Source organism: Peromyscus leucopus, chromosome X (assembly GCF_004664715.2).
Source record: "Peromyscus leucopus breed LL Stock chromosome X, UCI_PerLeu_2.1, whole genome shotgun sequence".
Lineage (NCBI taxonomy): Eukaryota > Metazoa > Chordata > Mammalia > Rodentia > Cricetidae > Peromyscus > Peromyscus leucopus.
The window spans coordinates 35,401,989-35,421,287 of NC_051083.1; the positions used below are offsets into that span (position 1 = coordinate 35,401,989).

At 37.0% G+C, this 19,299-nt stretch overlaps 1 pseudogene; it reads left to right on the forward strand.

The window, feature by feature from the left end:
* Window positions 1-16,942, forward strand: part of LOC114695817 — a 143,767-nt pseudogene extending 126,825 nt beyond the window's left edge.
* The last annotated feature ends 2,357 nt before the right edge of the window (window positions 16,943-19,299 follow it).

Genomic DNA, 19,299 nt, shown 5'->3' on the forward strand with positions numbered 1-19,299 from the left:
CTGTTGAGAATTCTCTGTTTAGACATGCACCCCATTTTTTTAATTGGATTATTTGGTTTTTTGATGTCTAGTTTCTTGAGTTGTTTATATATTTTGGAGATCAGCCCTCTGTCAGATGCAGGGTTGGTGAAGATCTTTTCCCATTCTGTAGGCTGTCATTTTGTCTTGGGAGGTCAGTAGAGGGGGGTAATGAGGGATGAGAACATGAGAAAAGGGGTGGTTGAACTGGGAGAGGGACAGATTGGGAGATCAATGAAAGATATTTTGATAGAGGGAGTTAGGGAGAAACATGGTGCTAGAGAAATTCCTAAGAATCCACAAGGATGACCCCAGCTAAGACTACTAGCAATAGTGGAGAGGGTACCTGAACTGACCTTCCCCTATACTCAGATTGGTGAATACCCTAGTTGTATTCATAGAGCTTTCATCCAGTAACTGATGGAAGCAGATGTAGAGATCCACAGCCAAGCACCAGACCTAGCTCTAGGAGTTCAGTCGAAGAGAGGGAGGAGAGATTCTACGAGCAAGGTGGATGACGATCATGATGGGGAAATCTACAGAGACAACTGAACCAAGATTGTGGAAACTCACGAACTCTAGACCAACAGCTGTGGAGCCTACATAGGACTGAACTAGGCCCTCTGAATGTGGGAGACAGTTGTGTAGCTTGGTCTGTTTGAGGGGCCCCTGGCAGTAGGATCAGGATCCATCCCTGGTGCATGAGCTGGCTTTCTGGAGCCCATTCCCTATGGTGGGATGCTTTGCTCAGCCTTGATGCAGGGGGGAGGGGCTTGGTCCTGCCTCAACTGAATGTACCAGGCTTTGTTGACTCCCCTTACCCTTTTGGAGGAGTGGATGTGGGTGGTGGGTCAAAGGGGAGGCAGGGGGAGTGGAGGAGGGATGGGAGGGGAACTGTGGCAAAATGAAAAAAAATAAATAAAAAAAAGTTAAAAAGAACAACAAAAATGGGATCTGATCACTGAAATAAAATACAGCTCAGATGTGGATGAAGATCTTGAGGCTCCCTTTTTTGTTGCAGCTGCTTTGGTGAAGTTTCTCTCAAAGAAACAAAAAACTGAATTAAAAATGTGTGGTGGTAATCTAATTGTACAGAATTATTATTTTGATTGTATGTTAATAAATAAAGTTGTCTGGGGGTCAGAGCTATTAGAGCCATAGCAAGAGTGTGGCGGTGGTGGCAAACGCCTTTAATCCCATAAGATCTCTGTGTGTTCAGGGATACAGCCAGCATTGGAGACATATGCCTTTAAGACCTAGGGGGCTGTACATTCAGACAGTGACGAGGCAGTCATGTGTTTGGGTTTACAACCAATGAGAAGGCAGAACAACATACTATAAAAAAACGAACCGACAGGAAGTAGGTCTCTTTTCTCGAAGCTGGGACAGCAGAAGGAAGGGTGAGATTTAGCTCTGAGCTCTGACCTCTCGGCTTTCTCTTTTACATTGTTTCTGTGTTTCTTATTTAATAAGACGGTTGGTTACATCCACAAAAATGTGTATTATCTGTTCTTCAACAGACAAACATGAGACAAGGAGGGGGAAACCAGAACAGAAACCTCTAGAGCCCAAGTAAGGAATAATGAAGGGACTTTGTAGGCAATGGCCCAGAGAGCAATTCTGAAATCACCCAGCCACATACCTGACAGTTATATCAAATAATAACCCATTCCACTAGATAAAAGTCTCATCGACAATCTTCTTAACAGGTTTCCTCTACACAGACTTTAGTATCAAGGTATTGCAAAGCAGTGACATTATATAATTTTAAAAGCCTTTATCTATATAATTTTAAAAGCCTTTATCTAATTGAGATAGGATTTTTGAGGTATTGCATTAAAATGTTCAGCCTCACTTATGATACAATATTGACCATGAGGTCACAGTTCACCTGTAACATTCTGAATTTAATGTTTCTTCCCAAGTACTTTTTGAGTTGTGAAGCTTTTATCTGTTGAGGATACTGTATCAGACTTTCCACATTTCCTCTCATCTTATTAAAAACTTTAACATGTTCTTTAGTTTATCTTTCTGTTGAAATACATTATACAGGGCTAAGAATAGTAAATTGACACTTTCAACAGTCTTTCTTGAAATTTAGCCAGATACACAAGTACACTGTAGATGAATTGCTAAACAGTCTTATTAATAATAATAAAAAAAACTTGGAGCCAGAAACCGTGGTTAAAGCCTGAGAGAGATCAGAGGAATAGGAAAAGCCATAGCTAATCTCACCTCACCAAGTCCCCAGCTTCCAAAAGTGACGAACTTCCTGTCTACCTATATCTATAAGCCTTCCTGTTCTGTTCTCTCATTTGCTCTCTCAGCTCAGCTACATCACTTCCTCTTTCTGCCCAACTCTGTCACTTCCTGTCTGTCTGTACAGACCTTCAGACCTCTATGGTTCATGCTGGGATTAAAGGCACGTATCACCATGCCTAGCTTTGTTCCCAATGTGGCCTTGAACTCACAGAGATCCAGACAGATCCCTGCCTCTCAAGTGATATGATTAAAGGCATGTGCTACTTTTTCCTGACTTATATGTTAATATAGTGGCTGGCTTTTTCCTCTGATCCTCAGGTAAATTTTATTGGGAGACACAATATATTTGTGGGACACAATACATCACCACAGTACACTGGTTTCCTTCCTGTCTACCAAGCTACTACAGGCATAAATCTTGTCAAATATCCTGTGAATGCATAAATCATTCCACTTTTATGGTCTCCAGTAACTTTCTTTCTTCATTTCTCTTCCACACTGGACCCTCTACTCATCTGAAACTAAATGTCACATATTTGCAGTTGGAGGTGAGTGACAGGACTACAGATTAAGTTCAAGTGTTTGTCCCTGTTATTTATTGCTAAGTAACAAGCTATTCCAAAATCTAATGGATTAAAACAACAGCTATTTACTATTTTTTATGATTATATGAATTCAATAGTAATTCTCATACTCTATGAATGCTACCTGTGATACGTATGTGTTTGCATGGGCTGGAGCATACATGAATTTCTAGAGTCTCAGTATTGATCAATACATTTTTCTTTATATGACATCTCTTTTTCCTAATTATTAATGGGCCCTCATCTTTTCTTTTTCCAGTAAGATAGCCTGAACTTTCTCATAGGATCAAAGTTGAATTCCAAGACAACAAAGGTAAAAAGTGCTTTAAAAGGGGTAAACCTAGAACTGGGAAGTAACTAGCCAGTCTATACTTAAGACAAAGGGAAATAAGCTCTACTCTTAGTAGGAATGGCAGCAGCCTATGTCTGTAAGATGGAAAAGAACTACTTAAAAGCATAATTTCAACCATATAGTCATTCTTATGTAACTAACCAACATAGGACAGACTTGATATTTTCTAATTTTAATTTCAACCTTCTAAAGCCAGTGAACTTATCAACTAATGTGATGTTTCCAGGTAGAAAGGGGTGAGTTATTTGCATATAAATATTGGAACTCTTAAGATCTTATTGAAATTATTCTCTGAAATGGGAGTTTTAAATACACAAATTAGAGAGACATGAAGATTTAACTTTGACCTGGGAATTAAACAAAAACTTGCTTTTTACTTGTGCTTTGACTATAGCCTCTGGAATGGTAGATAGACTCTTGCTTACTTTAACATCATTAGAAAGTTTTTGCTTTTGCTTCTACTGCCATTATTTCTGCATAGTGTAATGACAATAGTTATGCAAATAATAGCAGGATGACAGTAATATTTATTATTGGCATTGTTCATTTCTTGATGTTGCTTTTCAAATACTCTACTTGCAAAAGAGTTAAAATCCCCATGTGTGCCTTATTTATTGGAATTTTACTAGTCAATTGTGATAAGAACATACACTTGGTCTATGTTAGAAGTAAAATGATTTAACAATTAACAATTCTTGTAGAAGGCATCAATTTTATACACAAAACAGTAATTAAGAATTTTCAATCAGTTAAAGAAATGAGGAAAAGGGTGGACACATATTATAAATATTATGAAAGCACAATTTATGAAGGGCCATTTTTTTATTGTTTTCTTTTCAAGACAGGGTTTCTCTGTGTAGTCCTGGTTCTCCTGGAACTCACTCTGTAGACCAGCCTGGCCTCAAACTCAGAGATCCCCCTGCCTCTGCCTCCTGAGTGCTAGGAGTAAAAGCATGAGCCACCACCACCTGGCACGAAGGACAATTTTCTGTTTGGGCATTAGTTACTTATAAAATTGTAGTAAGAATAGAGACTAAATAATGGAGATTAGATTACATAATAATTATTATTAATGTAGAATTGTTACACATAAGAATAATTATAAAATGTAATAAAATAGCATTAAGATCTTTGAAATGTAACTGATTATTTCCAGGTAGAATATTTCAAGAAAAAAGTCATGTTGTTGGGTTTCTTCTTTTTTATTCTTTGAGGGTCCACCACCCAGCTCTCAATTAAATACTCAGACTTATTCTTACTTATGAATGCCTGTCCTTAGCTTGGCTTGTTTCTAGCCAGCTTTTCTAAATTAATAATCCTGTTTCTCTTTAACTACATTTTGTCTCTGGACTTTTTACCTATCTTTATTCTATATATCTTTCTTTCCTTTTTACTCCATGGCTGGCTGTGTGGCTGAGTGGCTGTCATCCTCCTCTCCTTCTCATTTTCTCACTCCTTGCTCTCTTCCCTGGATTTCTCCTCCTATTTATTCTCTATGCTCACTAGCCCCACCTATTTCTCTCTCTTGCCTAGCTATTGGCCCTTCAACTCTTTTTAAGACCAATCAGGTATTTCAGGCAGGCAAAGTAACACAGCTTTACAGAGTTAAACAAATGCAACACAGAAGAATGCAACACATCTTTGCATCATTTAACAAATATTCCACAGCATAAACAAATGTAACACACCTTAAACTAATATTAGACAACAAAGTCATATTAATATTTCATCATATTTTGGAAGATGATGTAATAGTTGAATGCTGGTTTTTCCTCCTCGAATTATCATGCACAGAAAAACACGAAATAATAAAAGTTAACTTACTAAATTGTTTTTAATCTTAAATAAAGAATATAAAGGGTTAAAAATGAAACAATTGGAGAAAATATAGTAGCCTAAGCTTAAACCTAATTCATTCTGACAAATAAACTTCAAAATAAGATTATATCTATATTGTCAATAGAAGAAACTCAAATGACTGAGAAACACTTAAAGAAATCTTCAGCATCTTTAACCATCAGAGAAATGTAAATCAAAACTACTTTGAGATCCCATCTTACACCTGTCAGAATGGAGAAGATCAATAACACAAGTAACAACTCATGCTGTGGGAGAGGAGTGTAGAGCAAGAGGAACACTCCTCTATTGCTGGTAGAAGTGCAAACTTGTACAGCCACCATGGATATCAGTATGGTAGTTACTCAGAAGAATGGAAATCACTCTACCTCAAGATCCAGCTATACTATTCTTGGTTATATACCCAGAGGATGCTTCATCCTACCACATGGGGCACTTACTCAATCATATTCATTGCTGCTCTATTCATAATGTCATAACCTGGAAACAACCTAGATGTCCCACAACCAAAGAATGGATAAAGAAAATGTGGTACATTTACACAATGGAGTATTGCTCAGCTGTTAAAAATGCTATCATGAAATTTTCAGGCAAATGCATGGAACTAGAAAAGATCATCCTGTATAAAGTAACAAAGACCCAGGAAGATAAATATGGTATGTATTCACTTATATATGGATTTTAGTCACTAAATAAATAATAACCAAGTTACAATCTGTAGACTTAGAGAGATTAGGTATAAAGGAAGGGACTAGGGGGACATACATAGATTTTTATGGATGGACTAGAGTGGGAGGTGGGGTTGAGTGGGGGAGGAAGAAAATGGGAGGATAGGGAGGGAAGGGGGAGAGGAGATGGGAATGAGGGGAAAGATAGCTAGAATTAAAGAGCATTTGAGGGGTGGCATGAAAACATAATGCAGTGGAAACTTCCTATAACATATGAAAGTGATCCTAATAAAGTTCCCAAATATGGAGGGAGACAGAACCCCTACTAGCCATCTCTTTTCACCAAACCAAGCTTTCAGTATTGGGAATGGGTTGCATCCATTTGAGTTGATGGCCAAAAGTTCTCATGGAAATCCCCAAACAACCCATGCTATTGCCAAGGCAATAAGTTGCTCAACACTTGCACATCTCATTGAACATGCAGAGGTCAAGCTGGTGCCTACATAGAGCCTTCTCCCCTACCTGCTTGTGTCTTTGGTATAGGAAGGTGCTTTGCAGGCTACCAAAAGAAAAAAGTAAACACCAACCCAAACACAAAACTTTTGAGTTACAAACTGTCCTTCCTGCAAATACGCTAGTGCAGTGATGGCACAAAGCTTGTGGGAGTAACAAAACAATGTGTGAATTGACTAGAGGCCCACTCCATAAGATGGAACCCGTGCCTGACACTGCTTTGTAGACTAAGAACCAGAGTCTTGATAGCCCAGAGACCTGTGGTTAAACCAAATGATACTGATCTAAAAAAAATAACAATAAAATGACTCCTTATGATATTCTGCAATACTCATAAATCAGCACCTTATCCAGCTATCATCAGAGAGACTTTCTCCTACAGCAGATAGGAACAAATACAAAGACACACAGCTAGACATTATGCAGAAACCTTGGAACACTCACCCTAAATGGGATGTCTCCATGAAATCCTTCCCCTCAGAGCTCAGGGAATCCCACAGAAGAGGAGGCAGCAGGAGTGGAGGAGACAGAGGAGATGAAGGATACCAGGAGAACAAGGCCCTCTTAAAGAACTGAGCAAAGCTCTGCACCAGGTCCTCTCCATATATGCTATAGCTTTCAGTTAGTACTTTTATACGACTCCCGAATGTGTGAACTAGTGAGTCTCTGATTCTTGTGCTTTCTCTTGGGGCTCTTTTATTTTTCTGTTGACTTGTCTTGTCCAACTTTGATATGATGGTTTTAATTTTGTCTTGTATTTTATTTTGTTATATTTTGTTGTTATCTCTTAGAAACCTGTTCTTTTCTAATGAGATGCATAAAGGAAGTGAGTGGATCCAGCTGACAGACAAGGTGGGGAGGACCTACTAGGAAGAGTAGAGGGAGGGGAAACTGTATTCAGATTACATTGTATGAGAAAAGAGAATCTGATTAATAAAAAGGGAAACAAAACAAACAAAAAACAAAAATGTTCAATCACTTTCCTGTATCTCAGAATGTTTACCTCTGAAGTGTGATGGCCAAGGCAGCTTTGTTGGGAAATATAGGTTATGCATTTTCTTAAGAACATGGAATCGTTAGTTTTTTAAAATATACTATTCCCTATCTTCAAGTTGCTGTACTTCTTTACCATCTGTAACTTCACTTTCCATGACTTCAATTAATTAAAGTAAGTCAAAGTACAAAGATCATGGTTAATTGTCTTGACTCTTCACACCTCACACATTTTATGGAGTACATTGTTTAACTGTTGTCATTAACCATCATTGTCATTAACCATCTGCTGTGTCTAATATATAAATTAAACTTTACCATGAGCATATATGCTTAGGAATAAAATATTGTATATATTATATGATGCCTTGTATATAATTACACACACACACACATATATATATGTATGTATATATACATATATACTAATTTTGGAATTACATTTGCTGATTTATTGTGCCATGGTACACATCTGTATTGTGTTCCCCAAAATATTGTGCACCCTAATAAACTTATCTGGGGTCAGAGACAGAACAGCCACTAGATACAAAGGCTAGTAAATGGTGGCACTCACACCTTTAATCCTAGCACTCCAGAGGTAGAAATTCCTCTGGATCTCTGTGAATTCAAGGCCACGTTGGAAAGAGCCAGGCATGGTGACACACACCTTTAATCCTAGGGAGTGATGGTAGAAGGCAGAAAAATATATAAGGTGTGAGGACCAGGAACTAGAAGCATTTGGCCTGGTTAAGCTTTCAGGCTTTTGACCAGCAGTTCAGCTGAGATTCATTTTGGATGAGGACTCAGAGGCTTCCAGTCTGAAGAAACAGGATCAGCTGAGAAACTGGCCAGGTGAGGTAGCTGTGGCTTGTTCTGATTCTCTGATCTTCCAGCATTCACCCCAATAACTGGCCTCAGGTTTTATTTTATTAATAAGACCTTCTAACAATTCATGCTACATGTGGAGGCAAAAAAACCAACTTTCATGAATCATTTCTCTACTTGTGGGTCTTAGGAATCAAATTATTTCATCAGGCTAGGCATCAAATGTTCCTTTATCCACTTATCCATTTCTCTGGTCCAAAGCACAAACTTGATAAGATGACTTCTTGTAATTTTAAGTCTATACAGCCTGAAAGTTTGAAATAAAATCATTTAAATAATATCAAGGTGTTGATTATTTTAGGAACTGAATAGAAAGGATCTCTGAATTCTCTGAATTTTGACCCTTTAAAATTCTAGGTAGTAGAAGCATTTATCTAGGAAACACATGATTAAACTTCTGAATTATACTCTGCTATTCCCCAAAAGTCTGGTGGTATTGGAAATATAGCCTCAGTTTCTTGTATTTATGATCATTGGTTATGCAGAAATCAGTGAAGTCTCCTTGAGATTTAATGACTTGGTGGCTCAGTAATGAATTTAACTGTGCTTCTGATTTACTTGTTTGTCAAGTGATTTCTAGGTTTTACTCAACAGTTAGCATAACACATTTGATTGAGAAGCTTCTTACAGGTTGGAAAACCAGTGAATAAAATTATCATATCATTGTCTTTGAGAATCCAACATGAATAATGAATGTTTTATATAATTTGGGAACACAATTATAAAATTTTTGTCTATTCATTTGTATGTCCCAAAAGAGATTGCAGGACAGATGAAAGAAAAATACATTTATCATTTTTTAGCAAGGCATAGGCTTCACGTCAGGCAAAAGATCTTAGAAGGATGTGTTACATGGAAATACAAGCTATTTGGGAACTGTCTTGCCATGTGTTCTCTACATTGTCCAAGCCTGGAGGGGAAAAATTGCTACTGTATGTTTAAGAAAGTAGTCTGAATACAGTACTTTAAAAATAGTAATGCTGCAGTACTTGATAACAACTTATGGTTGCTTGTAGAGAAGTGAAAGTTGCTTTTAAAAGTTGCAGAAGTAACATTATGGCTTAAGGAGTGTTTCGTTACAGTAGCCAAGAGGAAGATCTGTCCATCATTCCTCTCCAGCCAATATGCTGAGAGTGGTATGCAGACAATGAAAGCTGAAAGGCAGATGAAAATTCAAGGATGATTCATATCTTGAAAGCCAATTACTTTGTTCCAAAGCCTGTTATTTTTCTCTGTTCCACACACAGGGTTTGGAAATAATTTATCTCAAGTTATTGTTTCAAGTAGCATGTGAATGAAAACGATTAGAAATAAACACCTCAATAGGGAAATCAACTAAAGCTCCTTTTGAAAATATCAAAAAGCTTCTTCAGTTAGCACACAACATTTTCATTTGCATGATTAGAATAATGTATTTGTATTATCATCATCATTCAGTCATCAAGACTAGGATTTAAAAGGAGATAAAGGGGCTGGATAGAATGCTCAGTGGTTAAGAGCACCTGCTGCTCTTGCAGAGGACTGAGGTTCAATCCTCAGCATTCATATCGTGGCTCACAATTATCTGTAGCTACAGGACCAGGGGATCTGACAATCTCTTCTGGCCTCTGTGGGCCCCAGGCACACATGTGGTGCATATACATAGAGGCAAAACACCCATAAACATAAAATGAAATTGTAAACAATGTTAAAATGATATTAGTAGACAGTCTTTCCCTGAGTCCTTTACTATTAGAGAGGAAGGAAGCATAAGCACTTGATGGCAACATCACCATCAGTATCTTAGTGACGGTGAAGTGAAACAAAAATATTTTTCTTCCATTGCCAAATTTAGTTGAGACTACTTAGTATCATGAGAATAGATCACTATTACACAAACTATGGTTCTTAAACTATGCTATCATCTAAATATTGATATTATTGTTATTTTATTTGTAATATGGCTGGTTTGGAAACATATCAATGGGAAATACTGCAAGTACAATTTTTTCTGAATGTGTACCTAACATTATTATAAGTCAAAAATCATTTCTGAAATTGTTATAATTCAAGAACAGTCTGTATTATTAAAGATTATGGGATCATTATCATTGTACTATATTAAACATTTAAAATCTAACTGCTAAATTTTAATGATAAATTATAAATATATGATTATAATCATTAACATACCTCCAAAGGCAATACTATGATGGCATTATTCAGCTTTAAGTGGATGCTGATTTTAAAAATTGGCCATTTGACATTTTGAAAGATATGTATTTGAAGCATGTAGTGTTTTGGATATGAAGTAACTTCTGGGAATTCTTCTGTTGAGGCTTGGTTCCCAATGCAGCCATCTTTAAATGTGGGCACTATGTGAAGTGAGGGCTTTGAGTGCATCAATTGATTATCCATGTATGGGTTCATAATTTGATGGAATTTGGATAGTGATGGAAATTTGGAAGGCAGGACCTGTTTGAAGGTAATACGAGAGTCATACTTTTGTGGACTTTATCATATCATATCAAGTTGGTACATTCTTTCTCTACCCTCCCCCTTTCCTTTCCAAGCTATCATGATGTAATAAGCTTTGTTCTACCACACTATCTCTGTCATAAAGTTTGATTTGATCTCAGGCCCAAAGAGATGAGCTCAAACGACCATGGACTAAAACTTCTGAAGCCATGATCCAAAAATAAAGCTATCATTCTTTAAGTCAATTGTCTCAAGTATTTAGATATAGTGAAAGAACATTGAATAACACTGGGTACACCTAACAAATGCCTGTTGATAAAGACATGATGAGGTATGTGGCAGAGCTCTTGTTTAGTTAGTAAAAGTCCTAAGTCCAGAACCCATTTACTGCAAATGAACATATGAACCAGAGTAAGGCTATTCTATGTATTTATTGCATGACACTTGACTACCTGAAGCATGTCATGCCAAGAATTTGCTTAATGAATTCTCTTACAGGCTCGGGTGGTTTCAAAATTTGAATAGAAACCAGGAAGTATATGAGAGACTGTATATTTATTATCTATTGTTACATAATCAATGGTATACAAATGAAGTAGCCAGAAACAACAATCATTTAACTGGTAATTCAAAATTCAGTGGGTAAACAATTTAATCTGAGTCAGCTAAGGATCTATTCTTTTTTTTATTCTTCTCTCATACATTACATCCCGACCACAGTTTCCATTCCATCCCCTACATCCCCTCTCTTCAGTCTCTCCCCTGCTCTCCTCTATCTCAGATCCACCCCTCCTCTATCTCTCCTCAGAAAAGAGCAGGCCTCCCAGGGACATCAACCAAACAACATAATATGTTACAATAAGACCAGGCACATGCCATCACATCAAGGCTGGATGAGGCAATCCAATAGGAGGAAAAGGGTCCCACAAGCAGGCAAAAGAGTCAGAAAGCCTCAACTTCCACAAGAACACCAAGCTACTCAGCCATAACATATATGCAGATTACCGAGGTCAGACCTCTACAGGCTCCCTGACCTCTGCAAGCCCCCATGAATCCTCTTTGGTTGATTCTTTGGGCCTTATTCTCATGGTATGCCTGACCACTCTGGTTTCTCCAATCCTTCCTCCTCTTCCTCCACAGGACTCCCGGAGCTTCACCTAATGTTTGACTGTGGGACACTGCATCTGCTATCATCAGTTGCTAGATGAAGTGTTCTTATAAGGATTCTGCTAGGCTCTGGTCCCAGAACATTCTGCAGGCAGGACACACTGTAGGTTGAAAGTTTTGTGGGTAGGTTGGTGCCTCAATCCCTCCACTTGAGGCCTTGCCTGGTTACAGAAGATGGCCGGTTCAGGCTCTATGTCCCCCATTACTTTGACTCTTTGCTAGGATTATTCTTGTAGATCTCATGGAGTTTCCATTGCATTAGGTTTCTATCTTGACCCTGAAATGCCCCCCCCATTCTAGCAATTTCTCCCAGCATTTTCTCCACCCCCAACTCCATCCCTCCTGTTCCCAACCCCACATGCCCCCTCCCCGTTCACCTGGAAATCTATTCTATTTCTCCTTCCCAGGGAGATCCTTGTCTTCTCCCTTAAAACCTCCTTGTTACTTAGCTTCTCTGGGTCTGTGGACCAGAGCATGATTATCTTTAACTTTGTAGCTAATATTCACTTATAAATGGATACATACCATGTTTGTCTTTCTTCTAGGTCTGGGTTACCTCACTCAGGATAATTTTTTTCAAGTTCCATCCATATGCTCAGGAGTAGTATAACTGGGTCTTGAGGTAGATTGAGTCCTAATTTTCTGAGAAACTGCCATATTGATTTCCAACATGCCTGCACAGGTTTGCACTCCTACCAGCAGTGGAGGAGTGTTCCCCTTGCTTCTCATCCTTGCCTGCATGAGCTGTCATTTGTGGTTTTGATCTTAGCCATTCTGACAAGTGTAAGATAGAATCTCAGAGTTATTTTGTTTTGCATTTCCCTGATAGTTAAGGATGTTTAACATTTCTTTAAGTGTGTTTCAGTCATTTTGGATTCCTCTGTTGAGAATTCTCTATTTAGATCTGTACCCTGTTTTTAATTGGATTATTCAGTTTGTTGATGTCTTGTTTCTTGAGTTCTTTATATATTTAGGATATTAGCCCTCTGTCAGATGTGAGGTTAGTGAAGAACTTTTCCTATTCTGTAGGCTGCCATTTTATCCTATTAACAGTGTCCTTTGCCTTACAGAAGCTTTTCAGTTTCATGAGGTCCCATTTATTAATTGTTTATCTTAGTATCTGTGATATCAGTATTCTGTTCAGGAAGATGTCTTCTGTGCCAATGCATTCAAGGCTATTCCTTACTTTCTCTTCTATCAGATTCAATATATCTGGTTTTATGTTGAGGTCTTTGATCTACTTGGACTTGAGTTTTGTTCAGGGTGGTAGATATGGATCTATTTGCATTCTCCTACATATCAACGTCCAGTTAGTTCAGCAAAATTTGTTGAAGATGATTTCTTTTTTTTTCCACTGTGTGTCCCTGGCTTCTTTATTGAAAATCAGATGTCCAAAGGTGTGTGGATTTACATGTGGAGGATTTATTCTCTTAATGGTTGGTTGGCTATTAGTTGGGACATCTCAGTTCTTTTGTGGGTGTCTTCTCATGGTCCTGTAGTCTAGCTTGTGTTTGTTCACTGGATAGCTAGTAGAGTTCTAAGAACAAGTAAGAAAACATACAAAAATGCATAGGGCCTGCACAGGTTCAGGCCAGACTGGATCCCAGCACTGAGAGGGGAACTGGATAGGCCTCAGTCCATAAACAAGATCCCATGGGCAATTGATATCAGTGTGCAAGGAAAAAGTAATTTTCTTCAATGAAGTCTCACTGGGTATATTAACCACACTTAAGGATAGGCCCCATACCCAGGAGTAGTTGGCCAACACAAAACAAACTCAATGGCAATCTTGTAGACTTTTTGTCTCAAATTATTTGACTTGGACTTTTTTGTCTTATTGATCTTTTGTTTGTACATTATGGTTTCTGATTTGTGTATGTTGCTTGTTTTTTAAAGAGAGAGAAAGAAGGGGCATGGAGTTGTGTGAGTGGGGAGTTGGAAAGGATTTAGAGGTTGGGTGAAGAGAACAGCATGCTCAGAATATATTATATGAAAATCTTTTCAATTAAAGTGAAATAAACAAAGGAGTGATTTAAAAATCTCTTAAAGATTAAACTCAAAACTGGTCACATTGCTATTTCTATCACATTCTATTGTTGTGTAGCCCATAGCAAAAGATTAAAAAAAGCTAGATTCTAACTCATAATTGATGGAGCTATAAAGTCACATTATAAAAGGTTGGAATACAGGAGAGAGTGAAGAAGTGAGGCTATTTTGTAATCAATATAAGTTTGGCCTCAGAATAACCAGGTAGTTTGCTTTAAGATATCAGTATTTAAATAGATTTCTTTGCAAGGTAGTTGAAATGCTTAATGAAATCCATTCATTTTGAGTGGAAAATTACTCCAAAATTATCATTTAGTTGCTGCCTTCAATTGTGAAATCATCTTATTCATGCTTTTGAAACTCTTGCAGGTAATTAGTTTATTTGAGCATCACAGGCGTACTACTCATGTTATTATACTTATTTTCCTTTTGAAAAAATAGAACTAGAGCAGTGGTGCTTCAAATTTACTTTAGTATGAGGAGCTGTTAAAAAATAATAGTGCCAGGGCTATACCCCAGATTTATTAACCATAGTTAATATTTTCTGTTACAAATGATAAAAATTGACCTTGACTGATATATGCAAATACAAAACGTATTGGTAAGTCAAAGTAGTAGATTATCTCCAGGAAGATGGAGTAAGACACAAAAGTGACCATTTTGCTGGGAGAGGCTTACTAAGTCTCTGGTAAGGTCTGCTATGGTCACTGTTGGACACTGTTCTCAGGAGCCTGCTTACTTCTTTTGAAGGTCTTAAACACAAAGCAGCATAAGTAATTAACTCACTTTGCCAGACCTGCTTTGGGCCTGGGTGTTGGCAGTGGGGTAGCTCAAGATTTGGTTTTCTTACTCTGCCTTTTTTCAGTCTCTTGTCTAGAATGAACACAAGTGGTAGCATCTGACTGGGGGAATCCTAATTTCAAGTGTGGCTTGGACAGTGAATAAACCTTCTTTTCAATGACAGAGTAGAGACTAGGCTCTGCTTTGTCCCCAAAGAAGTATGACATGGAATTGCTCAAATATAGAGGCATACATAAGGTCTTGGATAATACAAAAAAATTCAAAAAATAGACTACTGATAGTCTACTATTAAAATAAGTCTTTATTGTAAGATAAAATGTATTTTATGGTGACGTTCCCTTATCCCCTGCTTGCAGCATCACATACCACTAAAGGCAGTTGTTGGCAAAAACTATAGCTCTACACAAAGACTGAATAGCTGTGGTAGCACCTGACCTGTCTAGCAGCAAACTAGGTGTGCTATAGAGCTTGTGGCCTCAGAAGCATGCTTTGACCTGAGAACAGATTTGGAACTGTATCTTAGCTAACATAACTTTGTAACACATTTTTATACTATTACCAGAGACCCCAAGAAAGATTAAATATATAGTTTCCTACACTGATAATTGATAATAAAGCCCATAATATATTTTTGTATCCTCTGGCTCAATGTTTGTTATGCTCCCAATATTCTTTTGATCATGTCCCAATTTTGCCTCCTATACCTTGAAATTTTGGAGTCAGTTTCTTAGGTCTCCACATTTAAATAAAGACTACCATTACGTTTGAAAGATTTTGAAAATTGAGACTATAATAAAATATGTGTTCCCATGTCAAACATTTGAGAATCTGCTGCATGGACAAATTGAAAAGACCACTCAATAGTTCATTAATAGTTCAACCTTGAATCCACATTTCTCTTTTAGGGTTTGGGGCTGGATGTCTCTCCACTGTAATATTCCTGGGGAAAAAGATAAAATTTTATATTTAGATAGTTTTATGAGTGCAAGTTTATGAAATAAGCAATATAATGATGCCCAAATTTTAAGTAATAGATATGTCATTAGTGGCTTATTCTTTTGAAAAGTGTAACAATGGTGTTTTATCTTTGTTGTCTTCTGTTAATGTTTCTGAATTCACAAATGATTTGCCTAGAATTCACCTGCTAGATCGTTGTTTTGATTGACAATTTTATTTCCATTTTAGAAAAGTTGAAAGACACAAATGCAAATAGGATATTCATCAAAGTACAAACCTTTCTTTTTCAAAACAGAACACTTGCATTGTAATGTTCAGAAAGAGAAACACACTTGTTATTGTTGTACCCTAACATTAAAAGCTTGTCTTTATAAATGGTATTGTACAACAATATTGGGAGAGAAGGCAACAAAGGCAAACTGAAATTTACAGAGGTGGCCTACAGTGATGTATAGAGTAATAGAAGAGGAAGAAAGTACCTTTATTAAATAAAATTTAAATTGAGGCAGAGCTAAATAATTAGAAATCAAACATGAGAAGAAATAACTAATTTAGGATGTATCCCAGCAGTATCAACAGAATGTGTATAGAATTGTTTATTTTGCACATTGGTTGAATAGGGAAAGTGAATTAAAATCTTCAGTGGGAATGAATGACTCAGTTGTTTCACTTGATTGTTTCTATTAGACTATATATTAATTCATATATTTACCAACTATCCATGGATATTCACTCATTTGAGCAATGTCCTTAATTATTTGTGCTAAGGCTCTTTTAAATATTTCGATATGGCACAAGGGTAAATGTTTCCTGTTCTTTTTAGTACCGGGGCTTATTAGTGATTTTATATGAATAAAATCATACAATGCCTCAAAACTTTGGAATTTGTTTTTTAAATAGCCATATAATAATAATTACCATTTTATAAAGATATTGTGTGGCTCCTTCTGCCATCTTGGCACCTATGAAGTTCAGGTAAATTTCTGCTGTTGAGCTGTGGGGACAGATTCCCATGGTTTCCTGGGAATAGGACTTCTAAAAGGCAAATCTGTCTGGAAGGCTGAGCTGCAAGGCCATTTTTGCTGGCTGGAAGCGAGGTCTCCAGAACTAAAGGGAACACACAGCTCTTCCTAAAATTGAAAGTGTTTGTGCCCAAGATGAAACTGAATTCTAATCAGGCAAGAGATGTGCTTATGTGAGTAAAGCAAAAAACAACACAGTAACTCCCAGAGGCAAACTGAACAAAGCCAGAGTAATCTGGAGAAAGGTAACCTGGACCCATAGAAACAGTGCTATGATTCATGCTAAATTCCAAATTCTGAAGCCGCTTTCCTGCTAAGGCCATTGGGCACAGAATATGTGTAATGCTACAGTCCTCCTGAATTTACCCCCATGAAAAGCAAATAAATAAATGTGGATTCATGTTCTTGTAAACAAAAAATATTGTGTGAATTTTTGGAAACAATGTGTGTACAAATATTTCATAATTATTAGCATGAAGTGTTTGATTACAGATAAGCATTATTCCCTGAATGGGATATTCTATAGATCAATAGAATCTTACAATCCTGGGCAAAATCTTATTTCTTTTGTGTATTAGCCTGTGATTTTTTGGAAATGTATTTAATATTCCTTCGCCTATGGGGATACTACTCTCAGTTAGGTATGGTGTCCAACAACTGTATTCCCAAGGCTTTAGGAGGTCAAAGCTGGAGAAGCAGAAGCTTGAGGTCAGCATAGGCTACACAGTCAGCTTCTGCTAAAAAACTAAAACATGTTATTCTGGGAACATAGAAGGTACTCGATGAGTAAAGGATATAAAAATGATTATCATGATAGTGATCTGTTGCAATTTAGAGGCATTTTATGTATTTCACTTATTTTTTGTTTTTGAGATTATGATATAATTAAATCATTTTTTCTCTTTCCCCCCTCCAAACTCTTCTATATACCTCTCTTGCTCTCTTTCAAATTCATGGCATTGTTTCTCATTAATTGTTGTTATATGCATATCTATATATTAAATATATAGATATCTATATATTAAATACGACTACTTCAGTTCATATAAGGTTACATGCATGTATATTTTCAAGGCTGACCATTTAGTATCATATAACCAATTGGTGTCCTTCCCTGGGGAAGACTTCTTCTTCCACTCTCAGCATTCCTTAGTTGCTTGTGGTTCTTTGTATAGGATTAAAGCCTCATGATTTTTCCTCCATCCACTTTGAATGTCTATTATTGTTATCTTTGTTCAGTTCCTATTCAGACAGCCATGTTGGTAAGACTTTATGGGTGTAGCTTCTGAAATTACTAGGAGACACAGTCTCACAGAAAACTCTGGTCCTCTGCCTCTTAAATCTCCCCCTTACTCTCTCTTTTGCATTGTTCTCTGAGCCTTAGATATGGGAGGTACTTTGTAGATGTATCCATTGTCAATGGGCACCACAACTCTCCAATTTGACTGGTCATCGTTTTTTGTAATAGTCTTTGTCTGGTCCTCATGTCTTGGCATATTTTTCTTAAGTTCATATTCAAAATTATAAGAATAAGATTTAGGGCCCAAGTTATCTACTAAAAGGCATCCAAAAGACCATTTATCTTAAACAATAAACATTATTTTGTACAAGGGTATAAAAACACTGGTATCCTCATTTTAAGGTTTTTCTATTAGCTCATCATTATCAAAATTTATCAGTTATCTTGAGCCACGAAAGTTGTATACAGTAAACCACTCCAAACTCAGAGATCCATATTTCACTGAATTGATTTTTGGCTAATTCTCTCTTCTACCCTCTCTAGACCAGTGGGCTAATTGTGGTAATGTAGTTCTTACAGTGATGGTAGAAGCTCAGGAGCTCAAGATATATCGTCTCTCTATATGAGGCCCAAGCTCAACTCTGATTCATTTGCCCTATTTATTGGTCAAATCAAGTCACATCTCTATGTCCAAATTTAAGTTGGAAAGGGGACCATACCTGTTCCTTTAGTGGGAGATAGGGCAAAATCACATGGAAAAGAAACATGGGATGGGTGCAGGATCAGGACAAATAGTGACAAACAAACATTGTCATTAAAGACTAAACTGAAGTCTTGATAAGAGTCCAAATATTGTTGATCATGAAATCAATGCTTCTTTTTTCTTTATTTTTTGAGAATTTTGTACATGAGTACTGTTTTTACATAATTTTTACTCCTTCCCCCTCCAGTTTCTCTCATGCCACCCACTCCCTCTCAAATTCATGTCCACTTTTTAATTATTATTTATTATTATTATTTACACATAACCTACTGAGTCTAGTTTTGCTCATGTGTACATGTAATTCAGGCTGACTACTTGTGACTGGAGAACCTATCAGCAAGTCAATGCATTGAAACAAAGTCTGGCACATTGACTCTCTGTTTCTTTCTGTAAATGTTGTACTTGAGATGAGAATATGAAGTGTATATGATAGATACAATTTCCCATATAAATAAGGTCAGTGAAGAATTGTAAGGTGCTGTAATCATAGATTCTATATAAATAAGGGCAGTGAAGAACTATAAGGGTGTTGTAATCATAGCTTAATATGGAAACAAAAGAAGTGGTGGAAAAAATAAAATAGGTATAAAAATGAATTTTGAATAAATGAAGAAAAGAGTGCCTATTCATGCCATGAGGTTTTAAGAAAAAAAAATTGCACAGAATCTTGTATGGAGGAATACCCAGGCAGTGAGGAGAAGAGTATCAATAACT